General features: G+C 40.6%; 1 protein-coding gene across 3 annotated transcripts in view; it reads left to right on the top strand.

Moving 5' to 3' along the window:
* SH2D4B (SH2 domain containing 4B) overlaps positions 1-18916 on the top strand; it is a 125031-nt gene that overhangs the window by 38321 nt on the left and 67794 nt on the right. The window contains exon 3 of one of the 3 annotated variants that reach the window (XM_040563010.1): positions 8606-8770. The exons of 1 other annotated variant lie outside the window; for it this stretch is intronic. The gene's annotated coding sequence lies outside the window, so the exon portion shown is untranslated. Of the gene's footprint in view, positions 1-7868; positions 8771-18916 lie in introns of those variants that run through there. One more of the 3 variants, XM_040563011.1, reaches the window with a different exon arrangement.

Below are 18916 nucleotides of genomic sequence, written 5' to 3' on the forward strand. Positions count from 1 at the left end.
TGATGGGGAAGCCATATGAGCAAATACTAGGCTTAGAGATCAACTTTTGGCTTATGAAAATTATTATTTATTCTTGTTGGTAAAACAAGTAGTCACAGATATCGGAGTTCTGCCCGAGATTTCCTGGAAAGAAGCACACAAATCTACTGTGCTCTGGACTTACTGTACATGCTCCCATGCATGTGTTGGATGTGACTTGAGAATGCTGTTGTCAGGGATTTCTTGAGGCTTACAATTCTCTTGTAACTACAGCTCTGACTGGGCTACAGATATCCCCAAATCCAGGGCAAACTGCCATTATTTGTCTGGAGTACTCTGGCAATAATATATAAACTGGATTTGCATGTATTTAGGGGTCTTGTCTGGAGTTCTGGCAATTTGGTCAGTGTTGTATTGGGATATATCTGATGGTCAAGTTCTCAAATTCAGGACACTGTTTCTTGATGGCAAGAGAAGAATTATCAGTGAAGAAGTATATGAATTGCTGCTGCCACTGGTATTTCTTTTCAAGCAGTTTATACCAATACACCTTCAATATCGTATTATGTGAAGAATTTGGCCACCAAAAGTTGTCTGTCTATTAAAATGCCTCGTTAGTTGTGAATTACGAAATTGAAGCAGTGGGCCAACTGAATACTCTTATTTCACTTTCAGATTGACTTAGGTTGGTTTACCTGTCATGAAAATTCATTTAATCCAAGATAAATGCAGTAACTCTTATGCTTATAGTAGAGACAGGATTTTAAATTAATTCCTTGAAAATGCATTGCATTAAGCTGGAGCAGTGGTTCATTGTAAAGAAGTTCAGCTGGCCATGGCATTTCTTTGGACTTTTCTTTTCCTTGGCTGAAAAACAAACAAACAAACCACAACTTTCTCTGTGTAATTGTGTCCTATTCATTGTAGAGATAAGCTGTTTAGACTTCGAGTGATTAAACTTTTGGTGAGTGTTTTCAAGTTTTTCTCTTTAACTCTGGCAAATGCCAGCACTAAGTTTTATCTTTCTCTGGAATAGGATCCTCCTGTCGTATGAAAATATAGAAGCCATAAATTTGTACTATTATGGCTTCATCTTCTTGTGTTGTAAAACTACTTTTTGCACAAAGCATCACAGGTCTACAATTCATTTAATGCCATGCAGTTTTTAACACATCAGTAATCATTTACTTGAAGAAGGTGGTGTCTATACCTACCATTAACTGCCTGAGACCTTAGAGAATACCTCTTGAGAACATCTCTGATGAAGATCAAATTACTTTTGAAAGTCTGCTTATGGATATCTACTGAGAAGAGTAGGGCCCAATATTATGAACTCTTCTGTAATCATTTCAATGTTCATATTTCGACAATGAATAATCAGGGAACTCTACAAGGAAAAGTGTTGACCAAAAAGATTAAAACTAAGATGTAGAAAAGGATGATATCTTTTAGTGAATTAATGTGTTAAGTGTGAAAAGCTGAATTTACCACTTAAGGGTTTTTTTCCTGTTCCATCTTTACTACTAGAATAGAATCTGTAATTTCAGTGCTAGGGTATTGTCCTTTTCTATACATTGATGAAGTACGTGGATCCTTCAAGCTTGTTTTTGAATAGTTTTGTCTTTCTAATTTTTATATACCATTTTTTTGCTTTCTGTTTAGTGTGATGCTGATGCAATAAAAATATATGTACATACACCCACAGATTTTTATTCTCTTTGGTACAGAATAAAAATAGCAAATGAAAATGGAAAAGCAGCATATGCCTGCAGTTAGCCTGAGTATCTTCAGCTGAGGGGAAAAAAAAAACACAACAAAACACCATTATCATCCTTACCCCTTGATTCACTTCAAAGAAACTTATCTGGGGTTTCTCTGTGGCAGAGACCTGGTGGAACTGAAGTCTGTGCTTTTGGAGAGCAGAAAGAGACTCCCATATTTAAAAAAAAATAAAAAAGGCAGATGAAAAAAGTCATTGCATCACTTCTCATTTTTAAGAAATGCTTCTGGAAGGCAAAGAAGTGACTGACAGGAATAGATGTGATAGTTCGTGATCCTGGTTAAATTTAACTTTAGTTAGGAAACTTGTATGTAAAGATTCAAGTTGCTCTGTTTCCTTATTCTGTGTGAACCATTTTATGAGGCCCACATGCTAACATTTCTCAGAGTTGTCAAAACACAAATCCTAGCCTTGTTTGATGGTGGAGTAGCAGTGTCATGAAAAAAGTCAGATCGACTCTATCAAAGTCATAAGTACTGTTAGTCTCAGGATGAAGGCCAAATTAGTGTGTGGTAAAATTAGTTCTATTCCATTTATACAGGATCTGGATTTATTGTTCTTCACTCCCCGTTATATTTTAAGGATCAGTACTGGGACAAAACAGTTGCTGTGGTTTCAATCCAGAAGATCATTCACACTCTAAAAATGGGAATTTCACTCCAACTTTGACAGTTTTGTGCTTTGGTCATAGTTGACCAGCACACTTTTACTGTGATAGTGTAGCTTGCTCTTCTGGTGGATTTGTACAGGGGCTGCTGGTTGAAGTCCTCAGGCTGCTTGAAAAGCTGTTATATAGACTTGCACACTCAGAGCTGCTTCTGACTTGCTGTGTGAAAAGATGCATTTCTTCTCAGCCTTTGGTCTGCTCATCCTTAAAAAAGGGTTAACATTTTGTTTGCTCCCTGGAATATTGAGGCCTAACTGAGTAAGCAGGAAATTAACAGGGTTATAGTGAATTGGAAATCTAACTGTGAATTGCATAAAGGTAGTAAAACCTATGCAATCCTAATGTGTAAGGTCCCGAGCTCTGCTCAGTGGCACAAGAGCTGTGGATCTGTGTGACCAAAGGACTAGCGCAATCAATGGCTTGAGCAACCTTCTTTGCCTAGGAATCCTTTATTACCATGTGTATGGGTCAGATTTTCATTCTGTGATTCTATGCCTGTAATATATAGCATAGGTGAAAACTTAAGTTGTCATAGCCTTACTGTGGTAATTTATTCATACAAAAAAAGAGACAAATTTAACTTTCCATGGGTTTCCTAGCTTTTTTTTTTTTGAGGCTGAGAGATGTCACGTCCTTCCATATAACTGACTTTTAAATCCTTTTTTTTCCTTAGGATATTGGTCAAGAAATTTTCTGAGAGAAATCTAATAAAATTCTGAATTCCCTTTCACAAAATAAGGAACGGTTAAAGAAGTATCAGAAGGAATGGTTAAAGGAATATCAGTGATCTGGGGAATTACTGAGCAAATCCCTTATTTAGGTGAACTGTTCTGCCGCTGTACATTTGCAAAATTTTCTACGTGTTTTGTGTTCCAGGCAGATTTAAAATTAACTATAGATTTTTCATTCTTCCTGTCTGTTTCAGTAGAAACATCATTTGTCTCATAACACATGTTACAGTAGCAGCTGGCTACACACCACCACAGTGGTTTCAGATTTTTTGTTTTTGACATTTTTCTTCTACACTGGGAAGATTTGGGTTGTATTTTTGTTTCCACAAAAATAGAATTGTACTCTGACATCTCTGGAATGGAAACTCTGGGATTTCAGTTAGAAGACTATGTATATGTATCCAGCCTTGCTGGTAAATCTGGTTGGGAGCTGGCAAATTCTGTTCTGACTGCTATTTGTTGGGAGTAGGTTTTAAATGCAAATTCATCCAGGTACATCAAAGACTTCAGTAATAGGGCCAGTGCAAGGAATGTCTCACATTTATGCCTAGACCTATCCCCAACTAACCCTTCTTTACAACATTTGTTGATAAATCTGGAATATTTAGGCTTTCACAGAACTTCATTTAGTAAGAACTGTTCCAGTCAGCTCTAATTATGTCCATCTGTGTGACAGCATGTACAACACAGAAGGACAGACTGATCCTGCTTTCTACAATTAGTATGTTTATCACTTAGGGTATTTCATCTCTGTCATGCTCAGGGAAACCACGTAGTTGACTTCAGAATTTGAGCAAGACTGCAGAAAGTAATGTTAATGAAATATTCAATGTTTCCAATGTCACTTTTCAATTACCTAAAATCATCGAAATCCTGTTGGTTTTCATTTTACAGTGGCGATTAGAAGGACTTCATTGCTAAGACTATTTTTTAGCATCACTTATTTTCTTAGGTCTTCTGAGAATTTGAAGTTTTGCTTCCTTTAATTTTCATTAATAACTGTTTATTTAGACCGTTTCCCCTTCAGTTCCAAGAGTTGAGGCTCAAAAGACAGATTGAGCACCAAATGAGCAATTCAGATTTGAGGTACTCTGTTCCCAACTCCATGCCTCATGAGGCTGTGAGTATTCTAACATCAAAGGAAGGAAGCAGACAGATTCTACAGCTCAGCCATATGGAAAGTTACTGTAGTCCTTGTTAGGGATATTGGAGGATCATTCCAGCTGACCTGGTGGAAGCCTAGAAGATGCAAAGAACCCAACCGTGTTTGTTTCTTGCCATACTTTCCAGAGCCTTGATTAAATACTCTTCTAAATCATTTGAGATATGGATTGTCTATTCTTAAATAAGTGTTTGAATAATAAAACAATCCAGTAGCTGCTTTGTTTGAAGAAAAGGGATGGTGTATTATGCTTATGGTGTTATAAAACCTGCTTGAAAAATAAAAACTTACATTAGGATTCACTGAAATTTTTAAAAAAGGCATGCAGAACATTTGAAGCTACCTGGACCTCTGACTTTGCAGGGCACAAAATAGCCTGTAAAATGTTTTGTAAATCCACAAGAAAGTTTATTTATTTATTTCCTGGTGGTGTGCACACGAATGTGCACATATCCTCTCTGAATTTTCTTTTTGTGTTTATGATGCTCAGAACTGCCTGCATTCTTCTGAGATTGTTGTGGACTTTCTTCATCTTGTTCCACTTCAGTGATAACAATATATCTTTACATGTAAAAAGTTATGAGATTTTTTAGTGTGGTGTTGCTTTATGTATTTACAAGACTTGTATGATAAAGGAGTGTATACAGACAGAAATATATCCTGGTATATGATTGCTTATTGAACATTTACGAAAGACCACACAATGTCTTTGCTCACAAGATTAGGTATTGTTAATGGTGTGAGCTATTTTGTTGAAATATAACAGCTGCAAGTTACAGGGATATATGAGTAACTGAGAACTGCCTTCATATTCAACCCACTGCTGAAACGAAAGTGAACTTATTCAAAAGGAGAATAGGCCATAAGAAGTCCGGAAGTTTTTGTGAGTTTCTGGGAGGCCATCTGCATTCCAGTCTGGATCTTGGTTGAAATTCCGGTTTCAGAATTTCTACGTATCCTGCACTTGATATCCTTAAGTCACAAAGGGATCCACTGTAGCAGAATTTTCTCTATTGCAATTCCAGATTGCTATTTTTATGGTAAAATATGAGATTTCACCTTATTAAACCAGGACATATTCTGTTTCCTTAATTTTATTTTCAGTTCTTAACACTGTTAGCTCTTCCTTTCCCCTTCTATTTTTTAATGCAGATGTAACTTTAAAATGACTTCCTATGTCAACCATCTGCATCTTTCTGCAGCTTGGTTTTTTTTTTTTTCGTAAATAGGCTATTTAGTCCCTGTTCTACATAATGAGTGTCTGTAGTATCACTCCTAGAGAATGCAAATATTGTCCATCTTGCTCTATGATGGATTTTATTCCCAGAAAATAAAAAGTTTTAATGCAGCATTTTTGTAACAGTGATAAAACTTAAAGAAATATGAAGAAATATGGTCTGAGAACATGTCTGTGGGAATCAATATGAAAAGAAGTTGAAGTAAATAAAGGAGAAAAAAATGATAAATGACAATATGTAGGATCTAGAGTCTTCATTTTATAGCTGAACTCTGTGTATAGCCTTGGGTTTTGTAGGAAGGGCCTGGAGTGAAGCTGGGGTAGTTCAAATACCTGTGTAGCCCAGAGTAGCCTCAAGGTTGTTCTAGTGCTCTACCTGCTTTTCTTGGCCCAAAGGGGCATGGATATATGCATTTTTTTTCTCCAAATAAGCATCCTGTGTTATAGCATCCTGCCAATGCCTTCTAGCTCAGCCTTCAGCTGATCTGTTTTCTTGTTTTTGTGAGCTGCTGTACAGACTACAGAGCAACACGACCCATGGGACAGGAGTCATCTGGGAACTAGCTAAGCTGGTTGTATGCTCCCTGTGGCTTCTGAGGAGCTGTACTGGGGATAACAATTTGGCCTGCATTTCCCTCTTCACCTCCATATCACATAATACTCCCACATGTATGCTTCTGCTTACTAGGCTTTTTTTTCCATGAAAGATGTAGTGTCTGATCCCAATTCTTCAGTGACCTACAAAGCTGTTTAATATTACACACTCTAGCTAATCCCATTGATTTTTAGTAGAGTTGCCTTTATTGCATAAAGTTAAGTGCTTGCTTCAGTCTGTATTTTCATTAACAGCTGGTCCAACAAAGGAAGGACTCTCTGCTGGTGACAAAGCTGCAAGGAAATCCAATAAATCCTAGAGAGGGATAGAAAATTGCTTTGTTTTCATTTCTATAATAGTTATGGTTATAAGGATTATTACTTTATATGATCAAAGTAAAGACTAAATAAAATTATCAGCCCAAGTACTGCATTACTCTGGTGCCTTCTGGCAGTTATCATGTTTAAGTACTAACTCCTTTGTGCTATTCAGTGACAACTCCATTTGGGAACAGTCTGTCTGACTGTTGGGTGAGTTTATAGATTCATAGTAAATAAGCCAGAAGGCACTATTAGATCATCTTGATCAACACAGGCCATTAAAAATTCACCCAGTTATCCATGTAACATTTGTTCCTAAGGCTGGAAATAATAGTTCTATGACCTTTCTGAATTCCATAGGAGAAAATGAAGCGACTTCACAGGAATTACTGGAGTACTCTAACACTCAGAAATCATGCTTAATTTGGTTTGCAAAGAACTGGTGGTGGTGTCAATAGAGAAAAATGAAAAATTTACTGATAACTTGGGCCTTCAGCTTTATGTTAGTGCATGAGTAATCTCACTAGGAGACTAACGATCATCAGGATAATTTAATCAAAGGAACTGCCTGTATCCATAAGACACAACTTACTGTGTGTCTCAGTTGAAACTCAACAGTATTAATGTTAAAATCTCTTCCTCTAGTAAACAGACCACATTTCATCAAATTAGAGGGACCAGGTCTACCTCCATGGTTCAGACAGCCAGATGGTGATTTATGTGAACTATTTTGAGTATTTAGGAATGACTAAATCCCAATGCCCCACCTTTACTTCCATAAACTAATCTGATCTACTTGCTTGGTCTCACAGGGAATAAATGAGCTCTTCCACCTAATAGGTTTTGGTGGGAGGTAGCAAGGGCAGCCTAAGTCCAGCTTCTAAGGACGGGCCAGCCTTGTGGATAGGATGGAGAGCTGGGCCTCACACTGCACAGGGGATGATTTGTGCCAGCCTGGCCTGACTATTGGAGTTGTGAGAAAGAGGACTAAAAGAAGGCTAAGGGAAAAACAATGAGGTGGGCTTTTTTGTGTGTGGTTGTTTTTTCAGTTTAGAGCGGAACAGTTAGTTAAGGCTTCTGGAGTTCATGGCAGTGTGGATGTGAGGGGATCTCTGAGCAACTCAGTTGTGCAGTTAGGGCAAGAGATCTATGGAAGAGAAGACAAGAACAAATACAACGGCAGCTACTGGTGTGCAGTATGGTAAATAAGCCTTGGTATGAGACATCAGATTCCTGAAAATGTCACTGGAGGTGAACCAGTGACATGCAAACAAATTTCATGGAGCTCCAGTCATTCTAGCTATAATGAAAATATACCTGCAGGCAACTGTGAGTGACTTTGAACTGGAGGCTGTAGTCATTACAGACATAAGACTGCCCTGAAGAACATGAATATGGCCATGATAGGAGCAAATTCTGATAACTGAATTGCAGCAGCCAATCCTCTAGATTTCTGAGGATGGCAGACAGCAGCTTGTGTCATTCAGTACTTCGCAGAAAATGAAAGGGAGATCTGATCTGCTGATGAGCCATACATGCAGCATTGAGAGAAGAGAAATGTGAAACAGTAGTAGTGCATTTTCTGCCATCTGGTTGGCAGACTTACTGCCCTACGGTAAGCTAAAGAGGTGCTTAAAGAATTCTAAGGTAAACACGTGAAAATAATCTTGTTTGGCAATTGCAGATAATCTTATTTTGGGTAATCACCAAATATCCTCTTGAGTGTGCATAGGTATCTTAAGATGACTTAGTAAACGGAGAGAGGGGACCTAGACCAACAGCCATAACCTACTTGAATCCATTGTTACTCAAGAATAGCTAGAAAATTTGGCCAACGTATGGTGTGTGTCTTTTCATAGGAACTTGATTAGTACAGTGGTAGTTTTTCCAGAACAAGAGTTTCTGTTCCAAGAAATTATTCAATCACATGAGTAGCTTAGTCATTTTGTGGCCATATTGTATAGTGTATTTAATATAACATGATGTGTTTCCTTTGCGTATTTGAGCCATAGGGAATGTAGAGGAGGCTCATCTGCCTGTTGGGAGAGAGGAAAGGTACCACAGGGATAGTACAGTCCTCTCTTGAAGTGAGAGAAGTGAGGGTAAATTTACTCGAACTGGTCCTCTTTCTCAGAAGGTAGCTGTCAAAAGTGGATGGAGGCTTAGCACGGGAAGCAGCAGTGGAAACCTCAATGCAGAAGTTTAGAAGAAAGGAAAAAATAAACAAGGGCGTGAAGAACTACATTGAGTGGCATTGCTGGAAAAGGATGAGGAGGTACCTGTTACGACTGAGGACATGGTAAGAGAAGACAGGATGAGGGGAAATATAGCTCTTTTTACCTCATATGCCTATCATACGGGTGTGATGGGGCACATCCCTATTGTGAAACTTGGATCTGTCTTGATTTTGCAAAGAGCTTTGAAGTGTGTATTTTCTCTGTCAGCTGAATGGAACACAGACGGAAATGCCAGAGCTGCTAAGGCTTGTATTGTGAAAATGAGTCAGCAGGCTTAATCCAGGCTTTGTGGCTTGAAACTGTGAAGATGATTACAGTCAGGAAAAAAAGGTCTCAACAATGTCTTGAGCTGTTCTTTGTCCCGCAGTCTATGACAGGAATGGAGAAGGTCTTAAAAAGGCTATGAGGTAAAAAGAAAGGATTTTGAAAATACCTTAGGTATTGATCTTTAAACCTTTTGAGTAGCCACCTCAGTGTCAAGACACAGAAAGTACTGAATGTGGCTTGCTGCAGGAAGTTAGGGGTCTTGTGGTAGAGGATTTACCACCTTAAGGGGTGGGCAGCAAGTGAAGCTGAAAATTTCAAAGGGCTTTAAAGAACAATATAATGGAAAAAAATTTTGTGGAAATATCTGCTCTCTGCCTGACTCTTGAAAATGAGAAACAGTCTGGCTTTTTATATTGAAATATGTATTAAAAACAAAACAAACAAACAAACAAAAAACAACCAACAAAAATAAACAAAAATGGCAGTTAGCTCTTGCCAGCTGAATTATTGATCAAGTCCTGCAAACAAGAGTCCAGTGGTCAAAAGAAATCCTATGAAGTCTGTGGGATTTTACTGCCAACAAAGATGACAAGAATAAGAAGTGGCTTAAATAGGCAAAATGCTATGCCCTGAAAGAAAATCACTTGCATGATGCCACTAAAGCAAGAAATTTTGTATATAAAGCTGATGAGTCATTTAAACAATTAAAAATTTTGCTATCGGTAGCCTTCAATTACACCAGTAATCAATTTAGCTGCCATAATGCAGTGTCTTAATATGATGTGAAGTTGATATGATATAACTGCAGCATTATACATAATGCAGATAAATTGTACCAGGGAGTATATTAAAGAAAATTAGGTCTCACATGATACATTTTGATGCACTTACAGTTAGATGGAAAAAGGTGAACTTAGTGAGCATCTTCATAAGTTAATACATATCTGAGAGAAGGAACTCACATAATTTAGAATGTGATATCTCTTGGGTAGCTCATTGTAATGGATTTCATTGAAAATGTACCAAACTCTGGAATAATTTTGTGTAGCAATTAGGTCATGGAATCCAAGGGTCTCTTGGGCTTTGCAGATACACAAAGTGAATAATTCATGTAAAGGATAATATTAAATTCCTTCTTAAAGGTACGTAGCCTGTGGTTATGCAGGCAGGTGTGTGCTGAGGGATAGGGAAGAGAAGAGCAGACCATACCAGTATTCTTTAGGTAGCTGCCTGTACTTAAAGTCTCACCCTGGGTTAAGAGTTTGTTACAAAGATCAGATAGAGAGGGCGGATAAGTAAATCAATAAAAAGGAAAGGTGTGTGGAGCCTCGAGAAGAGCCTATCAATCAGGAGTTGAAAGGCAACCAATTCCGCTTTGAAGAGTCACGGATGGCCTCCCTCAGCTACGCAGACTTCTGCTGAGAAACAGATGGACTGATGCATTTTGTACTTAAGTAGCACAAAGCTGAACTGCAGTGTGCAGGATAAGCACATGCTGCATTTAATACAGAGCAGTTCAACATCAGGATCTGACGTGAGCAAGGGAGTGTAAATAGGAGAGCAGGGGGCACTGTATTCTGCATATATTTTTAACTAAAGTTCATTGGAGACTGTTGCTGGTGGGCCTTTTTGTCTATGTTAAGGCCAGAGCAGATCCCTACAGACACTTAGTGAGCTATAATTGCTTCCTAAGCAGAGCCTGCTGTCTGCCAACCAAATACACCCCTCTCGTAGCGGAGGGTCTGATTAGTGGTTTGTAAACAATTCCAAAGACACCAGGACAATCCAAGTGAGAGGACAGTAGAGCACTGAGAGCTCTGGTTTCACTGCAGTGTGAGTGTGCTTTCCTTCCTTCTCAGCCCCCTCCCTGTGAATGGCTCCCTCTCTAGTGCTGGCGACTTCTAGGACCCTTACTGCTGCTTCCAGGCTTGTGTACCATGTTTTCTCAAGGTAACCTTCTCAAGGAACCTTGAATTTTTTATCTGTTTGGTTTACTTTATTAGCTTTCCCTCTTAGATTATCTGTTTTTATGGTAGATGTTTCATTCTGCATTTGAAAAACTATGATGGGACTTGCCAGCTCTTTGTATCTTGCTATTGTGAAGGTATTGATAACAATAAACATCACATATGTAATGTTCTAGTTTGGGTTGTATCCATTTCTACTGCTATAAAAGCATTAAAATTAAAACAAGTCTAAACTTATGAAAATTGACGAACTTCTGTTAACCTCAGACCTTGGTAATGTAGGACAGAATTCCAAATATCTGCTATCAACTTGAAGAAAAATTGGAGTGCTGCCCTTTCTACCCAGCTTCTCAAATCTTTGATAAATTGTGCTGAACCATGGAGGCATTACAGGCTCCAGCGTAATCGTGTGTACAACAGCTGTAGCACTGAACACAAAGGGATAGACCTAGTGTAATCTTGCTGGGGAGGATTGCCATGCTGCTAGGCAAAAATCATTGATGTGACTTCTGAAGGGCAAGTGGTAGTGCAGAGTACAGAGAGAGAATTAACCTTAGGAGAGTAGGATAATACAGATCACTCTATAGTCTGCATCTCCGGACTTCAAATGCTACTTTTTCAGTGTTAGTTCTCATATATTTTCTTTCCCTGTTGTCAGTGCTATCTATCTTTGGGATTGTCTAATTTTTGCAGGAGGCTGAGGTGTAAGAGATTCGAATCTTGGGGAGAAAAAGAAAAAAACACAATAAACCAAACACAGCTATCTGGTGAGACTCCTGCCAGTGTAAATCTTCATTGCAGCATTAAAATCCTAAGTTAGAATTGCTTCACATACAACTATGTGAATGACAGCATGATAAGATAGATTTTCTCATTTACTGGTTTGCAGATCTTCTGCTTTTCATTTCTTTAAGACAAAGTTTTAATTTATTTCATTCTTATTTTGCTATAGAGACCTCAAGTTTTTCTTTTTTTTTTCTTTTTTTCCCTCCTGTTTGGCTTATGGTGGTGCCTCATAGAAGTGCTAGTCTTGAACAAGTAAAGAGAAGATGATAAACATGCAAAGTCAGTCCATACTCTGAAAGCACTAGACAGTCTGATTTGCTGATACGAGCCCTGTATGGAAAAGGAAGGTCTGGAAAACATACACTTATCCTTGCTCTATGTGATGCTTTGTAATGGAATAGCAGCTCTAGGGAAATGATCTGCTAATCATTCTGAACCCTCTGCAGATTATGCTGTCGACTTTCAATCAGCTTTCTGAGCTTGTCCTGAATCCCAGCTCATTTTAGCCCTTAGAGGGAGCCACAGACTTGACTATGGAACTGGAGGAAAAAGGCAGGTTCTGTTACATCCTATCTCTGATGGAGGAGGTGGGGAAGGGATGATTTTCAATTGTTTATTTCTAGTTTTTAATTGACAGCAATGTGCAAATCAGGCACAAGACTGGTTTCTTGAGGTGAGTCCTCTAATGTATTTACTTTTCTAGTGACAGATTTGTTTGTGTTTAGAAGGTCTCATAAATACATTAATTTACCTTCCCCTCCCACACCATTCAGTTCCGGTTTCCACTGTTCTTGTTTTGATGCTGACACAGCAGGACTTGAAAAATTACACATATTGTACACTGCTACCTCTTGAAAAAAAAAAAAGAAAAATATGTATTAAAAAAAAGATAAAAAATATTAAGGCTGCAGACTGCAGTCACATTTTTGTTGCCACATTTTCTGTTTATTCTTCCTTAATTTTATCCCCTTCTTTATGGAGAGAGGTGTATTATTCCCCTCCTTCCCTGTAGTATGTAGGTTATAGCAGAATATTTTTATGTAAATGACATGGCTAAAGTAGGTTATGTGGCTGTGTTACAAAATCCAAATGAAAATGCTTTCTGCTGGTTCAGCATTCATCAGCATTGCCAGTGAGCTGTTCAGTCCAGGGAATAGAGGATGCGCATGTGTGGAAGAAAATGGATGAGATGAGCAAGCCTGGGCTGATTAAGCACTTTCCCCTTTTCTTAAAAGTGGAGCTAAAACACTTGAACTAAAAAATGGAACTAAACCACACATGCCTCTTCTTCCCCTCCCCAGCAGATGAATTCTGGTGGTAATGCTGAGGATTGCTTATCCAGAAAGATGCTATACCAGAGACTGGGACAATGTGTGTCTAGTCCCAGAAGATATTGTTAAAGATTGAAGGAAACTCCAGTATTAAATTTTAAACAGTTCTGAGCTCCTTGCTGAGACTACTGCTAATTAGAACATCAAGTTGTGTGGCAGTTATAATAGGGTAACAACTGCCAGCACAGAACTGCATTGGTGGTAATCTTCTATTTTGCACATAAGCTCTTGAGATGTAATCTTTTCCTGTAATGATTTTAGCTTAGTTTGGAGCATTGAAATAGGGGTTACCAAGATGAAAAAGCAATGGAGAGGTCATTGTCCTTATAAGCAATTCAAAATATTTCCTAGAAAGGCTGGGAAGATGAAGAGTGCTGCCAGTCAGGCACCCTTACTCCAAATTTCTCTGCTCTTGTGAGTCATTATTTATCCGTATCCTAATTAGGGCTGGGAAAGGAAGGAAAGAGAGAGAATTTTTATGTTGCAATAGAAGGTTTTAATTCATGTTTTGTCTGACTTGATCTCCTGTTTCTCAGCTTTCTGACTGGGTTGGCTGGAGCTGCTAAGCCTAACCATTACAAAATGTGAACAAATCCTAGAGGAAGAAAGTTCCTAGTGGAACTTGAGGCTGGGGCTGATAAGGTTGAGTCTCTGTGGGTTAGGATCAGTGGGAAGGCCAACAAGGCAAGCATCCTGGTGGGGGTCTGTTATAGACCGCTGAACCAGGATGAGGAGACAGGTGAGGAGTTCTACAGGCAGCTGGCAGAAGCCGTGAAATCGTCAGCGCTTGTTCTCGTGGGGGACTTCAACTTCCCAGGCATATCCTGGAAGCACAACACAGCCCAGAGAAAGCAGTCTAGGAGGTTTCTGGAGAGCGTGGAAGATAGCTTCCTGATGCAGCTGGTTAGAGAGCCTACCAGGGGAGGTGCCCCGCTAAACCTTCTGTTCACAAACAGTGACGGACTGGTGGGAGATGTGGTGGTCGGGAGCTGTCTTGGGCAGAGTGACCACGAAATGGTAGAATTCTCTATTCTTGGTGAAGCTAGGAAGGGGACCAGTAAAACTGCTGTCTTGGACTTCTGGAGGGCTGACTTTGAGCTGTTCAGGACACTGGTTGGCAGAGTCCCTTGGGAGGAGGTTCTGAAGGGCAGAGGAGTCCAGGAAGGCTGGGCACTCTTCAAGAAGGAAATCTTAATGGCTCAGGAGCGGTCTGTTCCCACGTGCCCAAAGACAAGCTGGCGCAGAAGAAGACCGGCCTGGCTGAACAGAGAGTTGTGGCTCGAGCTTAGGAGAAAAAAGAGGGTTTATAATCTTTGGAAAAGAGGGCGGGCCACTCACGAGGACTATAAGGCTGTTGTGAGGCTGTTCAGGGACAAAATTAGAAGGGCCAAAGCTCATCTGGAGCTCAATCTGGCTACTGCCGTTAAAGATAACAAAAAATATTTTTACAAATACATCAACACAAAAAGGAGGACGAAGGAGAATCTCCATCCTTTACTGGATGTTGGGGGGAACTTAGTTACAAGGGATGAGGAAAAAGCTGAGGTGCTTAATGCCTTCTTTGCCTCAGTCTTTAGCGGCAAAACCGTTTGTTCTCTGGATAACCGGTACCCTGAGCTGGTGGAAGGGGATGGGGAGCAGGATATGGCCCTCACTGTCCACGAGGAAATGGTTGGCAACCTGCTACAGCACTTGGATGTATGCAAGTCGATGGGGCCGGATGGGATCCACCCGAGGGTACTGAGAGAACTGGCGGAGGAGCTGGCCAAGCCGCTTTCCATCATTTATTGGCAGTCCTGGTTATCAGGAGAGGTCCCAGTCGACTGGCGGCTAGCAAATGTGACGCCCATCTACAAGAAGGGTCGGAGGGTAGACCCGGGGAATTATAGGCCTGTTAGTTTGACCTCAGTGCCAGGGAAGCTCATGGAGCAGATTATCTTGAGTGTCATCACGAGGCACTTGAAGGGCAACCAGGCGATCAGGCCCAGTCAGCATGGGTTTATGAAAGGTAGGTCCTGCTTGACGAACCTGATCTCCTTCTATGACCAAGTGACACGCTTGGTGGATGAGGGAGGGGCTGTGGATGTGGTCTACCTTGACTTCAGTAAGGCTTTTGACACCGTTTCCCACAACATTCTCCTCAAGAAACTGGCTGCTCGTGGCTTGGACTGGCGTACGCTTTGTTGGGTTAAAAACTGGCTGGAAGGACGGGCCCAAAGAGTTGTGGTGAATGGTGTCAAATCCAGTTGGAGGCCGGTTACTAGTGGAGTCCCCCAGGGCTTAGTACTGGGGCCAGTCCCCTTTAATATCTTTATCGATGACCTGGATGAGGGGATCGAGTGCACCCTCAGTAAGTTTGCAGATGACACCAAGTTAGGTGCATGTGTCGATCTGCTCGAGGGTAGGAAGGCTCTGCAGGAGGATCTGGATAGGCTGGACCGATGGGCTGAGGCCAACTGTATGAAGTTCAACAAGGCCAAGTGCTGGGTCCTGCACCTGGGGCGCAACAACCCCAAGCAGCGCTACAGGCTGGGAGATGAGTGGTTGGAAAGCTGTCTGGCCGAGAAGGACCTGGGAGTACTAGTTGATAGTCGGCTGAATATGAGCCAGCAGTGTGCTCAGGTGGCCAAGAAGGCCAACAACATCCTGGCTTGTATAAGAAGCAGCGTGGCCAGCAGGTCTAGGGAAGTAATTGTCCCCCTGTACTCGACTCTGGTGAGGCCGCACCTCGAGTACTGTGTTCAGTTTTGGGCCCCTCGCTACAAGAAGGACGTCGAGGTGCTCGAGAGAGTCCAGAGAAGGGTGACGAGGCTGGTGAGGGGTCTGGAGAACAAGTCTTACGAGGAGCGGCTGAGGGAGCTGGGGTTGTTTAGCCTGGAGAAGAGGAGGCTCAGGGGAGACCTTATCGCTCTCTACAGGTACCTTAAAGGAGGCTGTAGTGAGGTGGGGGTTGGTCTATTCTACCACGTGCCTGGTGACAGGACGAGGGGGAATGGGCTAAAGTTGCACCAGGGGAGGTTTAGGTTGGATATTAGGAAGAACTTCTTTACTGAAAGGGTTGTTAGGCATTGGAATGGACTGCCCAGGGAAGTGGTTGAGTCGCCATCCCTGGAGGTCATTAAGAGACGTTTAGATGTTGAGCTTAGTGATATGGTTTAGTGGAGGACTTGTTAGTGTTAGGTCAGAGGTTGGACTGGGTGATCTTGGAGGTCTCTTCCAACCTAGACGATTCTGTGATTCTGTGAAAGTTTTTAAAACTAGATTTGTTGTCTCTTCAAGGTTGCCTTTTGAGCTTCAGACCTTGTGGGTTTTCCAAATTTTCACAGAAACTAGGAGAATTCATACTGCTTTCTTCACGGTAATTTGGACTTGGTTTATTTGTTTGGATTATTTCAGAATAGTTGAACTACAAAACAAGAATCCATGTGTACTATGTTAAAAATTCAGTCGTGGATTTGCATAGGATGCTGCTAGGAACATTTTGAGTCCAGACAACAGGTTCACTGAGGTAGCCAAGGGAGAAGCAGCCCTTTTATCACTTTAATAGAGTCAGACATCTCTTTTATTTGTTGTTGTTAAGGGGAGTAGACTGTGAAAACAGTCTACTTTTAAAGATCACCAAAGGCCAAATGTGAGGAGGGCATTAATGTCTAAAATGATGCCTCCCACAGGAAGACAAAAGCAGTGTAGAAAGAGAACAGTAGGAAAGAATATTAGTATAGAAGTGTTCTCTTCCAGTGTGCTCCCCTAGCACACTGGGGTGTGTCAGGATGACCAGCAAGACACAGGCAACAATGCAGCTTCGCTCCCTGTTTACCTCTCAGCGAGAGAAGCCAGACTCCTCCTTCCTCTGTGAATGAGGATACAACACAAAGAAGAAAGACTGTAACAGAGGAAGTTGATTGGATTCATTGCTGCTATTAGATTATATCACTTCCAAATGTGACCTTTTAGAAAAATAAATAAATGTTTTCCCCACAAATTAATTCCACTTAATCATTTGGTTACTGTTCTCAGATATTTTGGGTAAATAATCTTCAGGCAATGGGTCGTTCATGAAGTATTCATTTCATCTCCCTGCTCTTGCTATTTTTATTGTGTGATTGCTCATTGAACATTACCAGCAGTTGCCTAAAAATTTGTTTGTATGCTGTCTTGCATCTTGGATCTCCATTCTGAGCTACTTCTGCAGTTAAATGCTGTTCAGAAATGGTTCCTGCTTCTTATCATGGTTAAATGCACATAATCCTTGATGAAGAGTTTGTTCTTTGCACTGTGATAGCTTGTGATCACGATTTGATTTCTGTTCTGTGAAGTCAAGTAAAATAAAATAAGAAAGATGACAAATGGGTAGAACAGCAAAACTGCTTGCCCTGAAGCCTTTACAAAGGCGAGTCTTTTTCAATTAGTGCCAAAATGTGAAGCTACAGCTCTAGTATAATTGAATAAAAGCAGAGGAAGAAAGGCCAAATCCCCCAGGCTCTCCCCCTTCTATACCTGACCAAGAAAAATAGAATAAGCAAGGAGAGCAAAGTCTTTCTTCCTTTAGGTATTTTCTTGCCAGACTCTATTTCTTTAAAGAAAACAACAAACAAACAAAGCAAGGTTAAAACATTTTTTTATGAGACAAAACCTGTGCGTAAAACAGAGATCCTGAACTGCAAAGCAGCCTGTGTGTGAACTCCACTCTGTACAGCACAAACATGATGGGATCTGAAACTCCTCTTTGGCTGAGGGCATCATTCAAGTCGAGTCTTTGGATTGGTGCTTCCATGTGCTAGTGTCTTTCTTGAAATTTAGTTTAGATCGAAGGCATTTTCTGCTCATATTATGATAATGTTTTGCTCTCTTCAAAAGTGCGTTACATGAATGGGCAATAATAGTATGAGGTTTTGATTTTGAGCACCATGCAAGTCAGATAAGAGTTTAAGACATACATATCTATAAAGCAGGATTTTTTGTGAGGAAAAATGGTACGTAATCATGCAGTTAAAGGACAGTGTTGTTACAGGCACACAGAGGAGCTCGTACACAAAAGCTTTTATATTTTTCTAAGTACACTCTCAGAATTTCTTAGATTTTCTTTTTAACTTTGTGGCCATAACGTTGAATATGCAGTCCTGCCCAGACACCTGCTATGCCACTGCGTGGCACAGACTGCTGCCATTGTAACTGGGAACTTCCTATGTTCGCTAGCAGAGGAAAGAGGCCTGTGTCTGACTGAATGCATGTGGTTATTAGTTTGAGTTGGGACTGGCATGTCTGTGTGCCCTTGCCCTCTTCTCCTTCCTTTTCCTTTCCCCAATGAAGGAAAACAGAGAAAAATCCAGGGGAGTGGGAAAGGGGAAAATGTGCCCCAGATTTGTGTCCTTCTCTGCTCAGGAATTGAGGTGAGGCCTGGAGACAGACTTTAGGGGGCACCTGCATGTTATGTGCCCTGGTTGATCTCTCTCTGCAGGAGAAATGCATCGCTTTGTTTTATGTATCATCTTCCTGAACACTGTCTCTGTAGGATAGCTGAGTACAACTGAAGCTTTAGAACTTTTCATTTCTGGTCTCAGTGTGGGCAAGCAGCAGGAAGAAACAATAATGTATGAGTAATATAATATTAGGTAATTAAGTGAGCAGGCATCTTCCTGTCACCTGTTGTGCACATTAGTAAGGAAATGTTGCTGATGAAGGATGGGGATACGTATATTTGCATTAAGCTAGAATATTTCATATGAAAAATGATGTAGGTGAATGGTGGATGGATCATCTGTGTTCCCCTTCCCTACAGAGAATCTTGTGCTACCACGATTACCCCAGGTTAGATATCTTCTGAAAATTCTTAACTACAAGGAGTAGAAAAGGAAGA

Source organism: Cygnus olor, chromosome 7 (genome assembly GCF_009769625.2).
Source record: "Cygnus olor isolate bCygOlo1 chromosome 7, bCygOlo1.pri.v2, whole genome shotgun sequence".
Lineage (NCBI taxonomy): Eukaryota > Metazoa > Chordata > Aves > Anseriformes > Anatidae > Cygnus > Cygnus olor.